The sequence below is a fragment of the Heteronotia binoei genome, chromosome 6 (assembly GCF_032191835.1).
Source record: "Heteronotia binoei isolate CCM8104 ecotype False Entrance Well chromosome 6, APGP_CSIRO_Hbin_v1, whole genome shotgun sequence".
Lineage (NCBI taxonomy): Eukaryota > Metazoa > Chordata > Lepidosauria > Squamata > Gekkonidae > Heteronotia > Heteronotia binoei.
This window is the reverse complement of record NC_083228.1, coordinates 108,000,899-108,024,788: the sequence shown is the minus strand read 5'-3', so window position 1 is coordinate 108,024,788 and position 23,890 is coordinate 108,000,899. Positions and strand designations below refer to the sequence as shown.

The following is a 23,890-nucleotide window of genomic DNA, read 5'->3' as shown; positions in this document are numbered from 1 at the left end:
AGGAGTCAGCTTAGCAGCTGCGGGACCACCCTTTGAGGACGCTGCTCCTGACAGACTGGGAGTGCAGCCCTGCATTGTGGTTTTTCCGATCGCTGGCGGGGGGGTTTGAAATTAACATGCAGTTGGGAAGGGAAGAAGGAGAAGGAGGTGGGAGGGGGCTTTAGATAGCTGGAACGCAGCACTGGAGCCCATTCCGGCTTTGAAATTAACATGCTTTGGGGAAGGGAGGGAGGGAGGAGGAGGAGGCACCTGGGGAGGCTGCGGAGTGGGGGGGGGGTTGCCGGGCAGTGAGTCGGCCTAGGGCACCATGGGGTGTCGGGCTGCCCCTGCTTAGAGCAATCTGTCACCCAAGGCTCTCTGGTTCTGTGAAGAATTATCCCTTCACAGTTGTTGGTACAGCACTTCTAAGCCTCTTAAAAAGTACAGTCCATCACACCTGCATTGCGTAACCAGGACTTTGTGAATTCTGTGCTAGAGGACATAATCCAATTTCTGTACCACTGGCAACTGAATTTTCTCCAAGTTGTTTTAATAATTGTCTGTGACAATGTTTCCAGAGGTGATCTTAGTTATTTTGGAGCCTTGGGCAAGCCCCCACATCCCTGGTTGCCATCTCCGATTTGGGAAATACCTGGAGATTTGGGGGTGGATCCTGCAGAGAGTAGGGTTTGGAGAGGGGAGGAACCTCAGCAGAATATAATGCTATAGAGTTCACTCTCCAAGGCACAATTTACTCCAGGGGGACTGATCTCTGTTGTCTGGAGATCAGCTATAATCCCAAAACATCTCTATAATATATATATTATTATTCAACTTGTATGTTTTTTGGCACAGCCACTTCGTAGACTCTTAATGAAATGTTAATAGATGTTTCTGCTCGCCATGTGGAAATCTCCACATGGCTTATTGCCAACCCTATGGAAGAGGGAAGAACACTGTACATGTGCTTAAGAATTTAAGAACATAAGAGAAGCCATGTTGGATCAGGCCAATGGCCCATCCAGTCCAACACTGTGTCACACAGTGGCCAAAAAAAGCCAAGGCTTCATCAGGAGGTCCATCAATGGGGCCAGGACACTAAATGCCCTCCCACTGTCTCACCTCCCCCAAGCACCAAGAATACAGAGCATCAGTGCCCCAGAGTTCCATCAATACACTGTGGCTAATAGCCATGGATGGACCCCTGTTCCATATGTTTATCCTTGAAAGAAGAGAGGGATAAAAAGGAGGGTTGGGATATTCCCCAGAGGCCAGCCCCCTAAAGTCATTAAGCCTCCCCTGCAAACACTGGCACAGGAAATTATTAAAACAATAGTTTAAAAAATTAAAGTGTTGGTGTTGCAGAAGTCTGATTATATATCATTTCCCCCTTTGTTTTCTTACACACATGCCTGCCTGTTCAATTCGGTCTGAAAGCCTGTAGGCAATTCCTGAAGAAATCTCAAAAACAAGGTGGAGATGAAGCAGAAATTTGGTCCATTTTCACTATCTTGCCTAGGTTTAATGTCTAGTTAGAAGCAGAATCACTTATGCATAAGTGATCACATGCTCAAGGTAGACACAGAAAAAGAAAGCATCAAAACGACAGTTAGAATTTTAACAGACAGCATATTCCCACGTGTTGAGTTGTTGGTTAAGTGCAAGTGACATTAAACTGTCTGAAGAGGCCTGATGCATGAAGAGCCCTTGTATGCTTACTTGTAAGTTTCACCATGTTTAGGGGGGCTTACTTTCAGGTAAGTGTGTCTTGACTGGATTTCTCTCAGAGAATCCTTCAGGTGAGGTAAGTCAAACACAAATGTGCAGACCCAATTGGTTTTTTAAAAGTAATTTTAAATGGACAGTCCTGAGACCGGGACTGGAAGATACAGCACCCCTGAAATAGACGCTGGTTATCCCTGATGTCATGCTTGTATTTCTAAAGTGTCCCCACCGCACCCCCCGGTACACCCGGTAGAAAATGAACTATTAGCAAAATGCCATCGTGGATTGGTACTTTTATTGTTATTGTTTTGCTGTATTAAATTGAATATTGTATTTTGATCCGATGTACATTGCCCAGAACCTGGCCTGCATTGGGATGGGGCAATTAATCAAATCAAATAAGTAATAATAATAATAAAGTCAGAATCCTATGCATTGGTATACAAATAACATCAAGCCATTGTGTACTTACAAGGCCAGTGTTCTTTCTTTAAGATATAACCAGTGTGTTCACAGAACCAAGAAACATTTAGATTATAAAACTACATTGTCAACAAATCAAAGACTAATCAGACCTTCAGTTTTGTTTACTACAGATTGCTAAATCTTAACAGAACTAAATTATATTAGTTGTAATATGGTTTTAGGACAAAATTGTGCCGGAAGACGGTCTTAACTGTCCACACATTCAGATTCACGGTTTTCTGATGACCAGGATTGACCATTTCATATGATTTTTAAAAATTTTTCCTTCTGTGATCTCTCCCCTCCCCTCCCCGCCATGTAGTTCTTCACTTGGTGCTGAAGAACAGGAGTTGGTTCAGAAAGTACGTAGTCTAACCTCTTGGTAACTATGACTTTAATGTAATTACATTAGACAGCATCACAGTTGGAGGGACCTTACTAAAATATAACACTTCAAGAAAAGGAGATGATAAAAAAGTAAAGGATGTTAGAAACAGCCTGAAGCAAAAAGGTAAAAGATTAAGAGCCATAGAATCAGCATGGAAGCTGATTAATGACTCCCTCATTATGACCATAGGAGGAAGCCAAAGAGGAGAAAGAAAAGAAATAGTGGCCTAGTTATGTAGAAAGAAAACTACAGAGGCAACAAGGTGAGATTCCCCCCCCCCCCCCCCCAAATCTCAGCACTCCAGCTAAGTGTGGATCTGCTACTTGGACCTGAAGAACAGAGGAAGCTGCCTGCCTTATGCCAAATCAGGCCAGTGGTCTCTGCAGCCAAGCGCTGAGTACCCAATGGCAGCTTTCCTAGCTCTGCTGCTGTGTCCTTTTCCAGGTGGGTTATATGTCCTGAGTTTGATCCTGTTGGCAAATATGTCCTCCCCCCACCCCCGTCCAGAACATTGTATTACATTCATATACCTCCCAGGCTTCCCAAGCTTTTCTCTGATCTTTCCCAAACTTGCTTTGATGTCTCTCTCTCTCTCTCTCTCTCTCTCTCTCTCGGCTTGGCTTCGCGAACGAAGATTTAAGAAGGGTGCAATAGTCCACGTTTGCTGCAGGCTCGCTGGTGGCTGACAAGACCAATGTGGGACAGGCAGGTCCGGCCACAGCGGCTGCAGGGAAAAGTCTGATTTAGGGTTGGTCCTGTAGCAGTGCGATTCTTCCTCAATCTCCTTTTGTCCTCAAGACCAGCTATGCGTGTGTTCTCAAAGGAAGAGACAGCCTGGTGGATGGTGTGCCTCCATGCTTTGCGATCTGAGGCTAGGTCAGGCCACTGGTGATGGTTGATGTGACAGGTGCCTAGGGATTTCTTCAAGGAGTCCTTGTACCTCTTCTTTGGTGCCCCTCTATTTCGATGGCCGGTGGAGAGTTCGCCATACAGGGCAATCTTGGGAAGGCGGTGGTTTTCCATCCTAGAAATATGCCCTGCCCAGCGCAGCTGCGTCTTCAACAGCAGTGCCTCGATGCTGGTAACCTCTGCCCGCTTGAGGACTTCAGTGTTGGTCACAAAGTCACTCCAGTGGATGTTGAGGATGGTGCGAAGGCAGCGCTGATGAAAGCGCTCAAGGAGTCGCAGGTGATGACGGTATAAAACCCACGATTCGGAGCCATAGATGATGAGCCATCTATGGCTATGGCTTTGATGTATGTATATATATTATTATAGCGGTCTTCAGAACAGTCATACTGAAGGAAAATACAGATAGGCATGGTTCCAAGATTTTAAAATGCTTTAAAAACATTTAAAACAGTTTTAAAAATTTCATCTAATACCTACTTGCCATAACCAGCTACTAGCTAACTACCATGCAATTTCTATAACCCAAGTATTGCCATACAGAATCTGGCTACTTGGTAGGTAATCTTGGGGTACCTATCAGATAGAAGAAACTCAAGTTTAGCTTTTTCTGGAAGGCCTAAATTTTTTTCAATCAGTGGGGGTGATGATCACCTTATGTGCCACCTTATAATACAGGCATGTGAAAAACATGTGGTCTGTAGTGTCATCCTCCATTAACAGGCAGGTACAGAGCCTTTCTGTGAAAGGAATATTCTAATATTTCCCTTCAAGTACAGCAGAAAGGAGGGCAGAGCACCTTGCCAGAGAGAAGGCTCTTCTAAACCCTTTGTGAAGTTTTGGGAAGGACTGGAGCAAAGCCTAGTCAGATGTCACGTGAGTGCAAACGTTTGGATTTTCCCTGCCACTGTAGTGAGAAAGTTTGATTTTCCCTGTAGTGGCCATTTGCCCCTGCCACTGGGGGACCTAAAAAGAAAAGCAGCGAAGAAATTAGGCTTCCCAACCTCCTACAGGAGTGGGTTTCCCCCCAATTTCAGGCCCCCAACCCACATTCATGGAGCTGGCTGTCAGGCGAGCCCCACTCCTGAAGAGAACTAGTATGCTGCGACATCCCCAACATGATGACATCACCCAGAAATGATGCTCTCACTCCAGGTACATTGCCAGGAGGACACTCTTATCACTTAGGAAAAAACTCTATGATTATCATAGCTTTTTCCTACGCAATAGAGCATCCTGCGGCAAAGTGCTCAGCATGATAGTGTCACTTCTGGGTGAGTCATCGCACGGCATGTTCAAAGTGTGTGTGAGAAGAATATCCCACCCAGAGCAAGGTAGGACCTGGCAACCCTAAATGTAATATCATATCAGTTTTTCAGGATTCCCAGCTTTCTTTCTTTTTAAAAGTAAGTCTTTTGCTGCAGAGAGATGCCTTTCCTCGTATATCTCTGCAACAAAAGGGCTTAGAAAAATAATGAAAACTGGGAACTCAGAGAACCTGATTACCTAGACTCAGTGATGATTAAAGTATTTTCTACAAACTCCAATATGTCTGGTTATAATAACCCTTCCCCCCATTATTATGATGAATATAATTTCATGGTTAATACCATGTTGTGAATATGTATAAATATTGCAATATGATATCAACAGCTATTTTTCCATTGGCTTTTTCATGAAAGACACACATTTCAATTCAGATCATCAACTGGAACATTTTAATTTGTAGGTAAAATATTGATATATATCTAATTCTCAAAGTGGCGCCATCTGTGGATACTTAAATCTGGAGACTGAGGTCATGGCCAGATCTTTCTACAAACCTGAGAAAAGCTTCAGGTTTGTAGAAAAATCTTAAGTCTAAAAATAAATAAAAAGTACATGGGGGGATTAAAACCCTCTGAAATGACAGAAGCAGCACCCAGAGCCACTTTTGTGTAGTGGTTAAGTGGGAGAACTGGGTTTGAATCCCCATTCCTCCACTTGCAGCTGCTGGAATCACCTTGGGTCAGCCATAACTCTTGTAAGAGTTGTCCTTGAAAGGGCAGCTGCTGTAAGAGCTTTCTCAACCCCACCTACCTCACATGGTGTCTGTTGCGTGTGTGTGTGGGGGGGAGGTAAAGGAGGTTGTGACTGCTCTGAGATTCAGAGTATAGGGCAGGATATAAATCCAATATCATCATCATCTTCTTAAGAAATGAATGGGCTCTCAGAGGCCTTTGTGCGGGGTTGCTAGATAATCCCAACAATACTGTCAGCCTTCAAGCCTTGGTTTCTGTCAGTAAAAGGTAGGGGGAGGGGCAGAGCCTTTTCCTGCCTTGTTTTGGCTTTTGAGGAGAACTTCTTTCCACCAATCAACTTGCTAGTGGGCAATTTTCAGCCCCCCCCCCCTTGATAGACAATGTGGAGTAGTGCTTAGAGTTTAAGATCTGGGAGATTTAAGTCTCCACTCAGTCATGGGAGCTGACTCTGGGCCAGTCATGCATTGTAAGCCCAAATTATTGTGAGAATAAAATGGAGAAGAGAATGATGTAAGCTGCTTTGGGTTCACATTGAAAAAAGAGCAGTATAAATGAAGTAACTACATAATAAATGTAGCTGAAGATGTGTGGCAGATAAAAGATAGGTTGGTTAGGGGTAAAAAGGCAGAAGGAAGCAGAGAAAACTGAGGATATGGTTGCTGCGACGGGGAAGGAAAGAAGAAACAGTATGGGAAGGTGCCCACAAGAGGTTTCAAAAGCCTAAGTACAAAGAGAACCATACAACTGGACCTGTCCTGTCCTGGCTGCTGGCATTAAGCCAGAGTCTTCCAGGGGAAAGGTTGCCAGGGACGGAAGGAAAGCTAAAGGGAAGCTAAAGGGGGGCAGATAGAAAGGTTGGCTAGTGGGTGGGAGTGAAAAAAGGAAGTAAGAAATGGGAAGAGGCAATGGGGGTTTTCAGGGAAGGGAAAGAGGAAATAGAAGGGATGAGGAAATGAGATACCCTCTACAAGTCTGTGCAAGTCTCCCCCTTGTACTGTAATGAAGTTTGTATAGCACCATAGAATGTTTTTAATTGTAATTGTATTTTATTGGTTTTAAACTAATTTAAATGTCTGAACTGACTGTTAGCAGCCCTGAGACTGCTTGCGGAGGGGGCGGGATAGAAATTTAAAGTCATAAATAAATAACAATATCTTGCTTTAAAGATCTAGGCTGGTATTCCATGAAAGCCACTGGAATACAGATTCCCCCCCATGTTCTCATTCTCCATGGTCCTTTTTGACTCCTTTGAAGATTAATCCAGTGACGGCAGGACCCATGCAGATGAACTTTGTCATGGGTTGCAGTGAGGAGAGAAGATGAAATCACTCCTCCACAAATTTACATAGCAGAATTAGTTAATTAAATGTTGGGATTTTTAAAAGGCAAGATAAGCTTTTGGCTGTTCAAATATTTAAAACTGTAAGAAAATTTCCCCTCTCCATCCTGGTACCATAGCCCCCCCCCCTTTCCCTTTTATCATCAGCAGAAAAGCTGGCTTGGATCCAATTCTACAAACACTGATATCAAAATGGCCAATAACAATGTACAAAGAGAATCCTGAATAGGGATTCAGCTATATCCAAGCAAAAAAAAAAAGTGCTGTTCTTTCAGCCAGATAGAGATCTGAGGTTTTTTCTCCTGCTATCTTAAACAACTGAACCCCGAAAGTCCTGAAAATATATGGGAATTTTTTGGGACCACCAGATAGCCAAAGTTAATGGGCATTTAAAGGAATCACAGTCAATTTAAATGCCTTTCGCATAAACTCATCACTTGGATAAGGTGTTTAAAGGAACTGTGAGCCCTTTAAATGCCATCAGAGTTCACTCATAACTTGCTAAAAGCATTCAAATGGACTGCAGTACCTTTAAATGTCTTTTTGCCCTCCGTTGAAACCAACTGAGCAATGGGTTCCTTCTTGGGGGTGGGGTGAGGAGGTTGAGGAGCGGCACCAGCAGCTGTGCTGCAAATTTGGTGCCTCTACCTCAAAAACAGCCCCTTCAGATCCCTGAATTGATTCTCCATTATATCCTATGGGGACCATTGACCAAAAAAAATGCATGACTTTTGAAAAATCTCACATACATATATTGGGATTCAGGAATAACAGAAAATACCAATATTCTGGGGGTTCAGTGTACCTGAACCCAAAAAATACCATTTTTTGCACACCCAATCTTGAACTTGTATTAGTGTTTAAAAATTATTTTAGCTGAATTAAATAATGCAATGAACCTTGCAATAACTTCAAAGGCAACAGACTGATTGATAATCTTTCATATGCCACTCAATTGTTGCTTTTGCTTCAACAGACTTACACCCTCTGCTACCTCCCTGGAAATTGTTAAAGCAAATTAGTGCAATCATTACCTTTGATGAATATTGAATCCTCATCTATTAAGCATCCTAAACAACTTCAACTTTGACTAATTAACTTTCGTCATAATTTGCCATTGATAATTAAGCCCCTTGCAGTTTGTTATTTTGTAGGCCCAGTCATATGATAGCAATATGGACTGAGAAGACTGATTAAATATTGATACTGTGAAAGACTAAAGACAAATGAAAATGAAAATAGAAAATAACAAGCTTGAAAATGACAAGCAACAAATTACACATGAATAGATCATGAATAGTGAATAGATGCAGGTTTTAAAATTGCTTTAGACAAAGAAGTATTCATGAACTGATTCTCCTTTTATGTGGTACTTCTGAGGCTGTGTACTGTCTGGATACCTTCAGTTATTGTATGAGGATGTTTTCTTCTATCTAAGCCAAAGCACCAGAATGAAGTTCTGTCTCATTTCCTTCTGGATTTGCAGGAATGCTCAAGCCTATCTCACTGAATTTGGATCCCCCAAAATCCAGTTCAAAATAAAGAACCACCTGATATATTCTCTGATATATTCACTGCATAGGCCAGAAAATCTGTGAGGGGAGGAACAAGTTCTCGGAGCCTGCCAAACATAAAGACTAGGCACAGAGAACTTGGATGGAGAGGATGTTTGCAACTTGCTGACTAGATTGTATTTGTCTAAATGTTACGAGTTTAGCTCATTATTTCTGTAAAGTCCTAATTCATGTCTTATTTAAAGATCACTTGAGCAAGCACATTCCCTCCACCCCTTCCAAAATCATTGGTAACCAAAATTTGAATTATTAGATGTGATTCCAACAATCTGTGGTAATTGCAAAGGGGGACTTCCATATCTCCCCTCCTGCTGTAGCCCAGTTTGCACTGCCAAGTATAACCAATTACACAGACTTTTGTAAACTGTGTAATCTAGAATACATCCCCATATTCCATGGAATGTGCAAAGTATTTAAATAAATGTATAACTGATTTCCTGACAAAAATCCATGGGTCAGTCATCCTGTTTTCCCTGTACCTATAAGCCAGCTAAAAGCTTATTGTAAACGCCTTCTACACTATTGCCTAATTGGTAAATCACTGGACCAACTGTTCATTTGAATGCACATTTCTTATCACTGGACCAACTGTTCATTTGAATGGACATTTCTTCTCTCAAGCACTCACCACACTATTATTTATAGAACAGGAACAGTAGATAAGGACCTTCCCATTCTTGCAGCTCTATGCCTAAGTAGGTAATTAGTCTATGCGAATGATTCACAAACCATTTGTACTTGGGGCTCAGTTTTTTTCTGGATGAAAATTTCAGCAACACACTGTATTTTTACCTCAGTCAGCTTGTAGTAACAATAGGTAGGGATCTTGTTGGCAGGTGAGAAGCACAGCTAATATTGCTCACTGTTTCTCTTACCCAATTAGTCATTCATTGAAGAAAGGTAGGCCTCTGAGCAGCACAAGTGGGATTCCCAAGCAACTGCCCCCTACAGTATAAAATAATCAGGGCAGTCTTTCTTCCTTCTTTCCTCCCTCAAAATCACAGCACTGCCTGTAGCAGAAGAAAGGCAGAATTAGTACTTCATAAGGCCTCCCCCACTCCAGATAGCATACAGCTTTAACTTTTCAGGATACAAACAGACCTTTACACAGACACTCATGTGCTAGGTGCAATCCAGAAATCACTGATCTCTTTTCAAGTGAGGTAACCATGTTGGTCTGAAGTTGGAGGCCAGTGACACCTTTAAGACCAACAGAACTTGATTCTGGGCCTCAGCTTAGTGGTATTTAAACTGTAACTAAGTCCACTGAATTGGTGAAATATGATTTAAGAAAATAAATTCTTCGTTACCCTTCTAATAACCACTTTGGTGTGGAGAATGCATTACAAGGATTATCTCATTCATTTTCAAGAACCCTGAGAGATTGTCTTTTGATAATATTATTTTATACAATGATGGATTCACTAAGCTATCTAACTCGCTATCTAACTCAGAGAGGCTAACTGAAATTGCATATTATACCATTGTGATCGGCCTTCACATGCAGAGTTAAGCTTTTTTGCATGCTCTTGCAAATCCACACTTTTTGATCATTTGTAGCTCTGTACACAACCTGTGTAAGAGAGGGGAAAAGAAACTGAGTGTGCCAACCCATTCTTGCTTATTTACATACTTCTTACAAAATCTGCAAATGCTGCTTTTCAAATCTTCCTGTAATGGAGCCTTCACATGTACAGTTTTTATGTGTACAGATGCTGTGTCCACAGAGACAGGGGATGAGACCAGTGTGCTAGATTCTTATCTACTTGCATGTATAATTGCGTATCCAGGGTGTCATGTGTACTGTGATTGCATATGGCTTATTTTATAAGTTCTAAGTTTGTACAATGGATGCCCATGGAAGGAAGTGTGGTAGCCTAGAGTCACCTTGGAATGTTCATCAGAATGACTGCATACAGCCTACAAGCACAGAAGAGCATGGGCACAGGGATCTCTGGTGACTGAGCAGAGAAAGTCGTATGCTTTTAAGTTTGCATGCTCATGAATAGCCTCCTTACATACATTCCAGTTAACATGTAGGTTGGGGAGGACATTGCTGACATAGTCCTGCTTCCTCCTATGCACATCAGAGAAAGTTGTTCTACAGCAGGGGTTGCTGAATTTGCCTAACTAGTCACACAGAATAAGCATCAGATGTTTGCGAGTTGCAAGACATGAACGTCTGTTTGAGGGAAGGAAGGAGAAGAAGATATCGGATTTATATCCCGCCCTCCACTCCAAAGAGACTCAGAGCGGCTCGCAATCTCCTTTACTCTCCTCCCCCACAACAGACACCCTGTGAGGTGGATGGGGCTGGAGAGGAAGGAAGGAAAGCAACTTTAACTTTACATGCATTCTCCAAGCTACCAGCTGGTTGGCTTCGAGGTGTGATTTAAAGAGAGAAATGCCTCCTCCAAGCTGACTGACGGGGTGGTGGGGGCTTCAAGAGCCACACAATATGTGTAAAAGAGCTGCATGTGGCTCCCAAGCTGCAGCTTGGCCACCCCTGGTCTACAGCATAAATTCAAGTCTCACCATAGCCCTGTATAGTATATAAACTGCATTCATTTGTTAATTAGATTTTTATCCGACATTAGGGCTGGAAAATACCTGGAGACTTTTGGGGGTGGATCTAGGAAAGAGTGGGGTCTGAGGAGGGGAGGGGCCTCAGTGTGGTACAATGCCATGGAGTCCATCCTTCAAAACAGCCATTTTCTCCAGGGGAGCTGATCTCTGCCAGCTGGAGATCAGTTGTAAGAGTGGGAGATCTCCAGGCGCCACTGGGAGGCTGGTAACCTTATCTGACATGTCCTTCAAGGAGCTTGGGACAGCGTACACAGTTCTAATTCACCATTTGTATTCTTACAGAAATTCTGTGAAGTAAACTGGCACACACAGAAAGCACACACAACCGACCCAAAGGCATTCATTAAGTTTTATGACAGCACAAGGATTTAAAACTGGATCTCCTTGGTCCTAGTCCTGAACTCCAGTTTTTACAATAGAAGGGCTCTCAATTACCAGTAAAAAAGATCCATGCTGATTTACTTCACAGAATTATCATGATGATCAGCTTTGCTGAAAAACTATAAAGCTTTCTGGTACAAGAAGTGATTAATAACAAGTGGATCAATGTAAGGGCATGCTTCCCAAACCACAAGTAAGATCTGGGAATAGTTAACCTTCCCTTGATTTTCTCAAGGAAAAACAAATATTTCACCACAGATTTACTTCTGATTGTTTGCTGACATATGCCGGGCACACTTACTGATCCACTGAGATTTGAATCCAGCAACACCTTAGAGAACAAGATTATCGTTTTACCCTAGCAACTGCTATCTATGTTTATTTATCCTGTGAATTTTGGGGGAGGTATTTTGAGTTTCCTGCATTGTGCAGGGGTTGGACTAGATGACCCTGGAGGTCCCTTCCTACTCTATGATTCTGTGATTTATTTTATTAGGTTTATATATGAAAGTTTACCCTGAAACTCTTGTGGATCTTTAAGGTGCTGCTTGACTCAGATCTGGCTCTACTATAGACTAACAAGGCTACGCCCTGAAACTTACAGCACCAGACTCAAAGGGAGCCCCCCACAGTAATACTAAGAATCTAAAGGAACCCTGAGTGCATTAGAGTTATCTTCATAGCCATAGTAGAGTAATATTAGAAGGAGAGATTAATTTCATTTGACTTTGTTCCCTCAAAATTAAGCAGAAAATTAATTATGCTTAGATTTCAAGACCAGGAGAGGTAGAATAGCCAGATACAGAATCTCATAGTAAAAATAGGTTGTAGTTGACCAACTTGACATTATTAGGTGCAGCAAATGCTATCTCAAATTAATAACCCGGAGATAACATTTGAATATTGAATGAGTAAACAAGCTCTTATCTCCAGAGTAATAAAGATTTTACACATTATTTCAAAATAATGGTACTTGGAGCATGATCCCATGCTGCCTTACATGGAGTCAGACCATCCAGCCGAGTATCATCTACTGTAATTAACAGTGGTTAAGGCAGATTCTCAGTAAAGAAAGTTTTAACCCTAGCAACTACTATCAATGTTTATTTATCCTGTGAATTTAGGGAGAGATATTTGTAAGTTTCCTACATTGTGCAGGGGGGGTTGGACTAGATGACCCTGGAGGTCCCTTCCAACTCTATGGTTCTAGAATTTATTTTATTAGGTTTATATATCTTTCCCTCTCCGCTATTAGGCTCAGGGTGGGTTCCATCAAGATTCAACAATAAAACAATATCAACCCTTTTTAATATAAAAGCAGCTAAAATACACAATATTTCAAAAACAGCCAAAATGCTTTTAACTGAAGATGCCAGTGAGTGAAAGTGTGCCCCCTTGCATGCAAATAATGTGTAGTGCTATCCTGAGCCTAAGCCCTTCCCACTGAGTAACAGAACAACATGGGTAACTCTTAGGAATCAACAGGTAGGATTACATCATAGTGATAGTTCTCTCCAATTGGTCATGTGCTAATATACTGAGGAAGAAGAAAGTAGGAGGAGAAGGACAGATTGAATTTATACCCTGCCCTTCACTACCTAAAGGAGTCTCCGAGCAGCTTGCAATCTCCTTTCCCTTCCCCTCTCCACAACAGGTACCCTGTACAGTAGGTGGGGCTGAGAGAGCTCTCCCAGAACTGCTCTTGAACAAAACAGCTCTATGAGAATTTGTGACTGACTCAAGGTCACATCAGCAGGTGCATGTGGAGAAGTGGGGAATCAAACCCAGTTCTCCCAGATGAGAGTCCATGCACTTAACCACTACATCAAATGGGCTCTCCAGTAATCGAGAGCATGGCTATTATGCTGCATGGAGCAGGTTGGACAAATATGAATTTCTACCATAATAACTGGCATAGCTTCATACCCATAAAAATCTGGTGGGTAACCCACAGCAGGTCTACTTGGAAGTAAACCCTATGTAACTGAATGGGGCTTACTCTCAGGAAAGTGTCACCAGGATTTAATCCTTCAACATTACTGTTTTAAGGCAACTGCATAAACATTATCACCACAATGAAATTACACACAGTAGAAAAACAAAGTATAAGAGATTTAAGCAATACATAAAGGGGGAACATGGTAGCCTTGCAACCATGTGTGTTACTTTTTATTGCTATGGCTACAAACCCTTTGAGCTGTCATAATTTCCATAAAAACCTGCAGGAGTTTGGCAGACTTGAACACAGATTGCAGGGCACTCTTCCAAGTCACATGGATTATCTCTTGCCTTACACTAGCATGTGTTATCAGTTCCAGCCAATCATATTTCTGAATGGGAGAAGAAAATTAGGCCCTCAATCCCCAACATTCTGAAAAGAATTTTTCCCTTTCAGTAAAGAAGCTCAGAAGATCTGTAATGGTCTTAGCCCTGCAGGAGGCGACTGAATAAGTTTTAAACTTCATAAAGTTGTGGTTATACAGTATTAATTTTCAATCTAGTTAGAAAACCTACTGAAAAGGAATCATTTAAAAGATGTGATTAGTGTGCTTAGGAGCAAATATCTTGGGCAAGTTCTGATAGTTAAATATGCAATGATGACAGCAAATGAAATGGATTATACAAACTAAAAATATGAAATATCTATCATAGAAAGTCTAGTTTTTATTGCTGGCCTCTCAGTTTAAAACCATTAGGTAACAGATGTTGCAAAACAAGATCTCTGCCTGAGACCCTGGAGAGCCACTGCCAGTCAGAGTAGACAATACTGATCTTGATAAACCAATGGTATGGCTAAGGCAACTATAAGTTGTAGAGCTGGCACGTGGCCCAGCACTAGACATCTGCTTTGAAATATTTATCTAAGAAAATTTAGATTTTATTGCTGTTCCATATTTGGGGAGGAGTCATGACTCAATGGTCAATCTACTTTGTAGGTCCAAACTTCTGGCATCTCCAGATAAAAAGACCTGGTAGTACCTCTTCCCAGAAAACCTCTCCCAATCAGAGTATACAGTACTAAGCTAGATAGACCAGGGCTGCCAGGTCTGACTCAAGACATATCTGGGGACTTTGGGGGTGGAGCCAGGAGTTTTCAGGGTGGAGTAAGGAGCCAGAGTGTTACTAGCATCTGGCCATCACTTTTAAAGGGGCCGTGCACCTTTTAAATGCTTTCCCTCCATTTGGAAAGAATGAAGGTAGGAGCACCTTCTTTGGGGGCTCAAAAAATTGGACCTCCTGGTTCAATATTTTTGAAATATGGAGGGTGTTTTGAGGAGAGGCACTGGATGCTATGCTGAAAATTTGGTGCTCCTACCTCAAAAACCAGCCCCCCAGATACCCACAGATTGAGTCTCCATTATACCCTATGGTCTCCAGTCTCCATAGGGTATCAAGGAGTGCCCAGCAGATATTTCCCTCCCCCCTCCCTGCTTTCTGATAAGCCTGAAGCAGGGGAGGGCTTCTGAACCCCAACTGGTTATTGACAACCCTAACAGACCAATGATTTGACTCAGTACAAGGAAGCATCATATGTAGTCCCAAAGACAGAAAGACAAATTCCAAAACTGTAGCTCAAATAAAACTGCAGTCTAATGCACAGTTACACATAACATTAAATTATTAAGAGATTTAAACTGATTAATAGTCAAAATTATATAATAATACTTTTGTTGTTCTCATTAACTTTTCATAGTCCTATATCTATTAATTACATGATAGTATAAAATCTTACATAAAGTTGAGAATGTTTTTCCTTCTTTCCTTCTCTTTAGTTCCTTCCTTACATGCCTTTTTATTTAGCCTATAGATAGGAGATAATGGAAATATGTGGAAGTATAGATTGTTTTTACTACAAATTTGTGACTCGCCATGCTATTTTTTCATGTTTTATATTTTCATATTAAGCAATATCCTTAAAATGTGTTTAACAAATGATGCTTTATGTTCTTTATTTTCCCTTTTACCCCTTTCCAATTCCGTATTCCCTTAAATGACATGTATAACAAATAACATATAAACAAATATCCTGGAACTTCATGGGATATATTTTTCAATAAACTTGCTTAGACCCACACTATGGATCAACATGTCTGCAAGGCTCCAAACTGCAAATTTGTGACTCATCACGCTATTTTTTCATGTTTTATATGTTCATATTAAGCAACGTCCTTAAAATGTGCTTAAACTCCATACAGCTCTGCTTCTTTACAGGCACAATTTATCTGACTTTACTGGTTCAATTAGTCTAACAGAAAATTATACGGAAAACTATTGCTGATCATATTGATTTCTCAGTTAATCATGAATTCCCAATTAGGGCAATTTTCCGTTGATGCATTACGTTAATTCTCTGTTTTCTCTGGCAGCTATAATGCACTCTCAAAGGCTGCCTTGCAGGGTGGGCATGTCTATGTAACAGAAAGAATACTTGCGTTCTTTTAAAATACAATTTTGTTTTTGTTTTCTTTAATCCTTCCCTCATCTTTGTTGTAACTGCTAGGCAGAAGAAAGGATTGTACCCACGGGCTCTCAGTTCAGCACACTGAAGGGTTTTATATCTAAAGCAATTGTAGCCCTATACACATAACCTCTCCAAGGATGAGCAGGCACCATGGGGTGGCCCAGCTCAGCTCATGAGTGTGGGGACTACAAGCAGAGGAAGTATCCACATGCATACTCTGTCTCCACGATCAGCAACATTTGGCAAGCAGCGCCTGATGATGGGGATATGAGCGGTCCCCTTTGTATGCATGTTCACAGCAAGGAGACATCCTAGAGATTGCGTGGAAGCAGGGGGACAGGGTTAGAGGAATCCTGCCCACTGCCCCTCCCTGTGATTAACATGTGGAGGGGTCATGTGCAGGAGGGATCTGAGTTTCAACTCAATGTGCCAAATGGTGTGCTGTCCTGTAGCCCCATTCCCTCTTCCAGTCTGTGGTCATGTCAATACTAAAGGGAGAGGCTAAGCCCTTCTTAGCTTACAAAGCAGCCACAGGCAGAGAACACATTGAGTAGCTTCTTACTTTGGCCATGTATGAAGCAACCATTGGCCATTCCTTACTGATCCAGTGTAACTCCCTCTTGGTCCAAGTCTAGAACCAACATGTTGAGTCTAATTCTGGGCCCAGGGCCCAATCTTGAGCTTGTGGGTAGGTTGTTTTTCTGTAAGAGTAGGACATCTATAATTTTATGATCACCAGAGACCTTGTTATATCCTGCCATCCACATTCTTTACCAAGTTTCATCCTGCCCTCCCTTTTTACTCTCCATATGCAGAAATAGTATTTACAAACAGAAAGAATAGTAAACATTTAATTTCTGGTGAGCCAGTTTGGTGTAGTGGTTAAGTGTGCAGACTCTTATCTGGGAGAACCGGGTTTGATTCCCCACTCCTCCACTTGCACCTGCTGGAATGGCCTTGGGTCAGCCATAGCTCTGGCAGAGGTTGTCCTTGAAAGGGCAGCAGCTGTGAGAGCCCTCTCCAGCCCCACCCACCTCACAGGGTGTTTGTTGTGGGGGAGGAAGGTAAAGGAGATTGTGAACCGCTCTGAGACTCTTCGGAGTGGAGGGCGGGATATAAATCCAATATCTTCTTCTTCTTCTTCTTCTACTTTCAGAAACATACATCAATAGGCTTCAGTGCTGTCCTAAACAGAGTCAAACCCATCTAAACCTACTAGTGTCAATAATCTTAGAAAGGTGTGTCAAGCAAAGAAATCAAAATTACAGGCAAAACAACCAAATCTTGATGGCCTGGGGTAAAAGTCCTTTTTTTTCAGATTTTACAAATATTGATCTTCAGCCTAAGACTAGAGTTCGCTGCAGTGTTTACCAGGAGACAGTTCTTATAAACCACATTAGCCAATAACCTACAACTAGTCGTATCAGTTTTTGATACCTCTTGGAAGGGAAGGAGGAATTCAAGCTCCTAAAAAGAACCACAAACATACAAACAGTTATCCAGCCTAGAATGCGCAGGATTGCAGCCCTTGCCTACAATCCACACCTGAATTAAATGCATTCATATCTGTTGAGATCAGTGATGCAAGCGTGCTTAGCTTTACATGGGACCATGACCTTGACCATTTGTCTTAAATGCTGAGTGACCTTGGACCAGTCACTCTCTCTCATCCTAACCTAAGTCGCACAATTGTTGTGAGTATAAAATGGAGGAGTGGAAAACAATGCAAACTGCTTTAGAACACCCCCCCCCCCCCTTTAGGGAGAAACGCTGGGTACAAACAAAGACAAGAAACAAGCAAACAAATGCAATGAAAATATGACAGAGCAGACTGACATCCTTTAAACTGATTTCTCCAGTCAAAATTATGCTTGAGGTTATCCTATATATTAACAGTTGCAGCAAAGTTGGAAAGTTCATGCCTTGTTATGGGTCTGTCACTTTCGTGAAGTGGTGCCTCAGACCTGTTGACAAGAAATAGGAGAGGGTTCACATGATAAGCCCATGAGCCCCGGCCCTCTCTATCTCCTCCAGGCGCATAAATCTGTGTCATGATTTCAAGGAGCTGGCCTTGGGACAACCAAGCTGTCTCCACTGTGGCCTCTTGTCAGTAAAAGGATTGTTTTGGCAGTCAAATAAAATAAAGAGATTCACTTCCAACATGACAGAAACAAAGCACACGCTCCACCTACCACCTCTTTTCAAGTTTGGAAAGGCACAAACACTTTCTGGTCTTTAATAGACTTGGGGAAGTGTGTTTACAAGACAGACTCCACCAAGGTACAAACTTTAATGCTATGCAATAGTTCAGCAAATTAAAATACACTAAATGCAGTTATCAACTTTCTTATGTTTTTTTTTTTTTAAGTGCATGATTCGGACCAAGGTCAGCATATTTAAAACTCCATTCACTTCGGTGGGAAGGTGAATTGCTTTTAATTGAAGTCAGTGGGGCTTACTTGGGCTGGATTATGTTTATATCCAAAAATCTGCCTTCTCACACAAACCAAAGTGGTGAGGAATGTGAGCTATATAAACAGTAATCAGAATTCTATATTCTGCAGCAAACAGACTGTGGCTTCTCTTCTGCCCCCCCAGTATTTCCTTTAGCAAGTTCCAGCAATGGGAACCAAGACCTGCCTGTCTAGCAGCAACTTTCAAAACTTTGGAACAAATGGGGAGGGGAAAAAAGGGGTGATAACCTGCGGGAATGGGGTGGGTGAGAAAAGTCAACTTTATGTAAGTTACAAACGTATTTGGGAGGGCAGGAAACAAAACACGCCGAAGGCAAAGGAAACTTACAAGAAAAGAGGAGAAACTTACAAGCCAGTCTGCGCCTGGAGCCGGAGGCGGTTGTGCAACTTACAGATGCTGGAAAGCTGCTCTCTGTCTCTCTGTCTGCTCGGCTAAGCAACGGCATCAATTAGCCGAAGGACCTGGGTAAGCCAAACTCTGGACCTTCCTAGCAGGCAGCAGCAGCCCCCTCGAGCTCAGCCCAGTCCCTTGGGTGAGGCGCGCCGGACTGTCATAGGCTTGGCTTCGCTTGACTTCCCTCCTGGATTTATAGCAAAGGACGCTGCTCGCTACACGGTTTCTTTCCCATCTCACTCACTCCACCCGCCCCAATCCCTCCTGGGAGACCCCTTCTGGCCATCTCCTCTCCTCCCGCCCTGTTTCCCCTCCCAGCACATGACTCAGTCAGAACACACGGACGCAACACCGCCCCCCCCCCCCAACTGCCCTTAATCAAATCGCTCATGATTGACACTCGCCTGTCTCTTGCTGGTAGCCTCAGGCTCTTGCTTTGGGTTTCTGTCGCAGCAGGGAAACGATCAATCAGCCAATGGTACTTTTTTTTTTTAAAAAAAGTTTCATTTCCTCTTTTGATCATCCTTATTTGAATCACGGAACTTTTGGTCCTTTGCCTCCATTACCGGGAGCGGGGAGGGAGAAAAAGATGAATTCAACTGGAGGGGAGAGGGAGAGACAGACAGAATGCTCTTTAAAGCCCCAAGGATGGGTTCTGCAGCGTTTGGAATCTATGCTCTTAGGAGTGGTTTCCTGCAACTTGTTGGAGTTTGGTTCAGTTTGCAGGTAAGGAAATCCAGACCTTCTTGAATGAAACACTTGTATTTCTACAACCCCCCAGCACCAAGGAACTCTAGCCCGGTTAGTTTGTCTGTACTAGTAAAAACCAGCAAGAGACCAGTAGCATCTTAAAAAGAGAGAGACTATAAACTGCCTCTATCAGTGTCAGCTGAGCATCTCAAGAAAGCCAAGTTAGGTTTGAGAGGCAGAGTCAACCACTGAGCTGGCCCTTCCCCATGAAATGCGATAGGCAGAGTATTTCACTACCTCTCCCTTTCCTAACCTGTCCACAGCCCCTGAAATTCCTAAACAGCAAGGGGGGAGAGATTCACAAGTCAAGAACATCTGTGTTCCTTCACTGATCCCCAACGACTGACATAAAGTCAGGCAATAAGGGAGGGGGTTATAGGGTTTTAAAAAAGGAATTAGATTCAATTTTTTTGATCAGCATAAGTACATAAGAAGAGCTCTGCTGGATCAGACCAGTAGTCCACTTAGGCCAGCATCCTGTCTCACACAGTGGCCAACCAGTTCCTCTGAATGACCAACAACAGGGCATAGAGGCTGAGACCTTCCCCTGATGTTGTCTCCTGGCTCTGGGATTCAGAAGTTTAGTGCCTCTGAATATGGAGGTTTCCCTCAGTCACAATGGCTAGTAGCTTATTCTCCATGAATCTCTCCAATCCTCTTTTAAAGCTGTTTATTCTTGTGGCCATGGTCATCACTACATCCTCTGGAAGTAAATTCAATATTTTAATCACTCACTATGTAAAGTAATATTTCCTTTTGTCTGTCCTGAACCTACTGCCCATCAGCTTGATTGGACGCCCTCAAATTCTAGTATTTTAGGAGAGGGAGAAAAAGTTCTCTTTGTCAGCTCTCTCTGTCCCATACATAATTTTGTAAACCTCTATCATGTCCCCCCTTTGGCATCTCTTTTCTAAACTGAAAAGTCCCAGACTCTTCAGCCCTTCCTCATAGGGAAAAGGCTTCAACCCCCTAATTATTTTGGTCACCCTCCTCTGTACTTTTTCCACTCTGCATTGTCCTTTTTGAGATACGGTGACCAAAACTGTGCACAGTATTCCAAATGAGGCCACACCCACAGGGTCATTAAAATATTGGCCATTATATTCTCGATCCGTTTCCTAATAATCCCCAACACAGAGTTTGCATTTTTCACTGCTGCAGCACACTGGGTTGACACTTTCATTGAGCTGTTCACTACATCCTCAAGATATTTTTCCCTTTCAATCTCACAAATTCTCAGCAAGCTCTCTCTCAATCTCAGCAAGTTTGTGCTTCTGCCTAGGAGGAGCCTATGAGGAAGTCTCAGCAAGACTAATGCTATTAGAGGGGGCAGGGAGGAAGAGCCATGTGTGTGTGTGCGTATCTCTCTCTGTGTATGTGTGTGTGAGAGAGTCCAATCCCTCTGTTGGTTTTGCATTCCTTTCAGAAGAAGAAGAATTGCAGATTTATACCCTGCCCTTCTCTCTGAATCAGAGACTCAGAGCGGCTTACAATCTCTCATATCTTCTCCCCCCACAACAGACACCCTGTGAGGTGGGTGGGGCTGAGAGGGCTCTCACAGCAGCTGCCCTTTCAAGGACAACCTCTGCCAGAGCTATGGCTAACCCAATGCCATTCTAGCAGGTGCAAGTGGAGGAGTGGGGAATCAAACCTGGTTCTCCCAGATAAGAGTCCACGCACTTAACCACTACACCAAACTGGCTCTCTTTGCTGTTTGCATAGTAAAAGGGATAGTAAAGAGTTAACCAGAACCTAAGTATGGGATAGAGAATAACTTCACCCCCTAGACCTCTTTCTCCATAAATTGGTTTAAATACAGCAGATTATTCAGCAACTCTGGTGAGTAAAGTTATCTATACTATTGCCTCAGAGAGATCACAAAAGTGTGGGCATGCAAACTGTTTATTTTGGCTGCTTTGTGTGCATGTGAGATCACTTTCATTTTAGTGGAAGTGCAGCTGCTGTGGAACCATTTGAATGCAAAAAAGAGGAAGAGGAAATGACGACTGTATTCAAGGGAACAGCACTGCTATATTTTTATTTATTTATATTAGGGAATGGGAAAGTCTCCTGGCTCCATGCCTCAAAGTTCCCAGATATTTCTTGTGGTGGACCGGCCAACCCTAACTCCTATGTTTAATGGAAGCTTTCCTTGATGTGCCAGGGATGTTTTCACAGACACTAATGTGTGCATGAGTGAAATGTTAATGTGGTAGAATGGAAAGTAATCTTAATCATTAAACAGAATCTCCATATTTAGGAGCACTGTGCCCTGGAATTCCAGATAGGCTGCTGTCCATTTGGGAAGTGAAATCTCTTAGATTCTTCAAGACTCTAACTTAATAAAGCCTGCACCACACCCCCTCTGTTCCATTTTGAAACAACAAAAAATCAGGATATAGCTCTTTTCAGGTGTTATATTTCTACATGCTCCTATCTTGCTTAACAGGAGAGTGTACTTTGCATGACAGTCTTGGTACATGTGACTGCTGTTTAATTTTAAAAGGGAGACATGCATGTTCTGCAGCTTCAGTATGTGTCAGTGCATATCCCCAAAGATCTAGGGTTTTGGTAGCATCTACCATGTCTGGAATACACACTGCCCATTTCACACACACAAAAATGGTCATCTCACCTATTCAAGAGGATTAAATACAGCATATACAGGCTTTCTCAAGCGGTGGTGGGCTCTCCTTCCTTGGAGATTTTTAAACAGAGGCTAGATGGTCATCTGACTGCGATGAAGATCCTGTGAATTTGGGGTAGGTATTTGTGGGTTTCCTGCATTGTGCAGGGGGTTGGACTAGATGACCCTGGAGGTTCCTTCCAATTCTATGATTCTGTATTCTCACAGAATATGAGAGGTGTGCCAGAAACATAATGCTTATTATGTTTTTATGTCTTATTATATAATGCCTTATATGTTTGCTCCTTATAAAGTCTTAAGAAGAGTTCTAATGAACTTGAAACTTTGCTCACTACTTTGTGATGTTTTTGTCACTCCTTATAAATATATTCCCTTGCCACTGCTTTTTAAAATTTATTTGCTGGCAACCAGTGGGCTGGACTCCTTCCAACTAAGCAAGGAGAGCCTTCCTCCAACTGAGCAAGCATTCCTCTAACAGCACCAGGCTATTTGTACTGGGAAGAGGATTCCTCACTTAGAGGAAGAGAATCAGCGGATACAACCCAGTGCAGTGACATTTAGAAAACCAGGGAAACAAATGCCTGGCTTGCAATGCAGCAAATAAAAATTAGAGCATCAAGTCAGTGATAAAGTTTACATAGTGAAACAGACTATGAAAAATAAGATCATTTCATGGCTGACTAGTTTATACATGATTTGACAAGATTGTTCCCACCACTTCCAGCCACCTTTTATGAAGTAAAGTTATTGTAATGTAGAGCTCCCTTTAAGTCATATGTTTGTCCTTACCAGCAAGAAGATAATGAAGTTTCAGAGCCCCTCCTGTTAAGTATTTATCTACAAATTCTGCCCAAAACTCTGTCTAACAAAGAAATATAATGAAGAGCAATGGGTCATGTACAAAATGCTTTACCTCCCAGGCCATGAGTATAAGTTTAGTTGCACACAAGTTGTACGTGACTTGTTGCACACTCCCCACCATACAAGTTTATGACATTAATTGAAAGGTAGAGCCATAACTGTACCTTTCAAAGGAAAACATTTCCATTTGTTTATCCAATTTTAACCTACCTTAATCTAATTTTGTTCAATTGAAAGAACCTCACATGATTGATATTGTCCTGTTCTTTCTGGATATTTAATTGCTAATTTGCTTTTTTGCAAACAGAAGCTTGGTGTCCCTCATCCAGGATTAACCCAAGTCTTATATTAATGTTGTCTCCTTACCCACTCCCCAAGGCATATTTATTTTTAAATTCATTTAAAACATTTCTGTGGCAGCTTTCCACCCAAATAGGTTCTCAAGGTGGTGTACATCAAACGCTAAAACATGTCAGCATTAAAAACAAAATATATCTAAAATAATTCAATAAAACATATAAACACACAGAACACCCAAAAATGGGGCCTGCAACCTGGGCCTAGGTATCTTCATTTGAAATAATATAAATTTACTTGATCCTGGACTTGCTTCTAAGTAAGTGTTGCAGGAATGTACTCAGTGTCTTATCCTTAGCCACCATACTACATATCTTTGATCAAACCTTAATTATTTGTAGAAGCTTTAAATAATGATGATCATGGGGGCTGTGAGGTTGAGTTCTAAGTTAATATAAGGCATAACAGCCCAGTTCTTCATTATTGTTCAAGCCAGAATGACATATGTTCCTTAGCAGATGTTCATGTATATTCAATGGGAGTAGTCTGGCAGCATGTTACACACATTTGTTTGCTAACTCAGAAATTCAAATGCAATTTAGGACCTCTTCCAAGGAGTATCATAGGTGTTTTAAAGT

At 42.1% G+C, this 23,890-nt stretch overlaps 2 protein-coding genes across 3 annotated transcripts in view; both read right to left on the bottom strand.

The window, feature by feature from the left end:
* Positions 1 to 18,666, bottom strand: part of AGTR1 (angiotensin II receptor type 1) — a 59,806-nt gene extending 41,140 nt beyond the window's left edge. The window contains exon 1 of the mRNA XM_060242319.1: positions 18,632 to 18,666. The gene's annotated coding sequence lies outside the window, so the exon portion shown is untranslated. The remainder of the gene's footprint in view (positions 1 to 18,631) is intronic.
* The window catches only part of GYG1 (glycogenin 1), a 571,889-nt gene that overhangs the window by 248,807 nt on the left and 299,192 nt on the right, over positions 1 to 23,890 (bottom strand). The window lies entirely within an intron of this gene.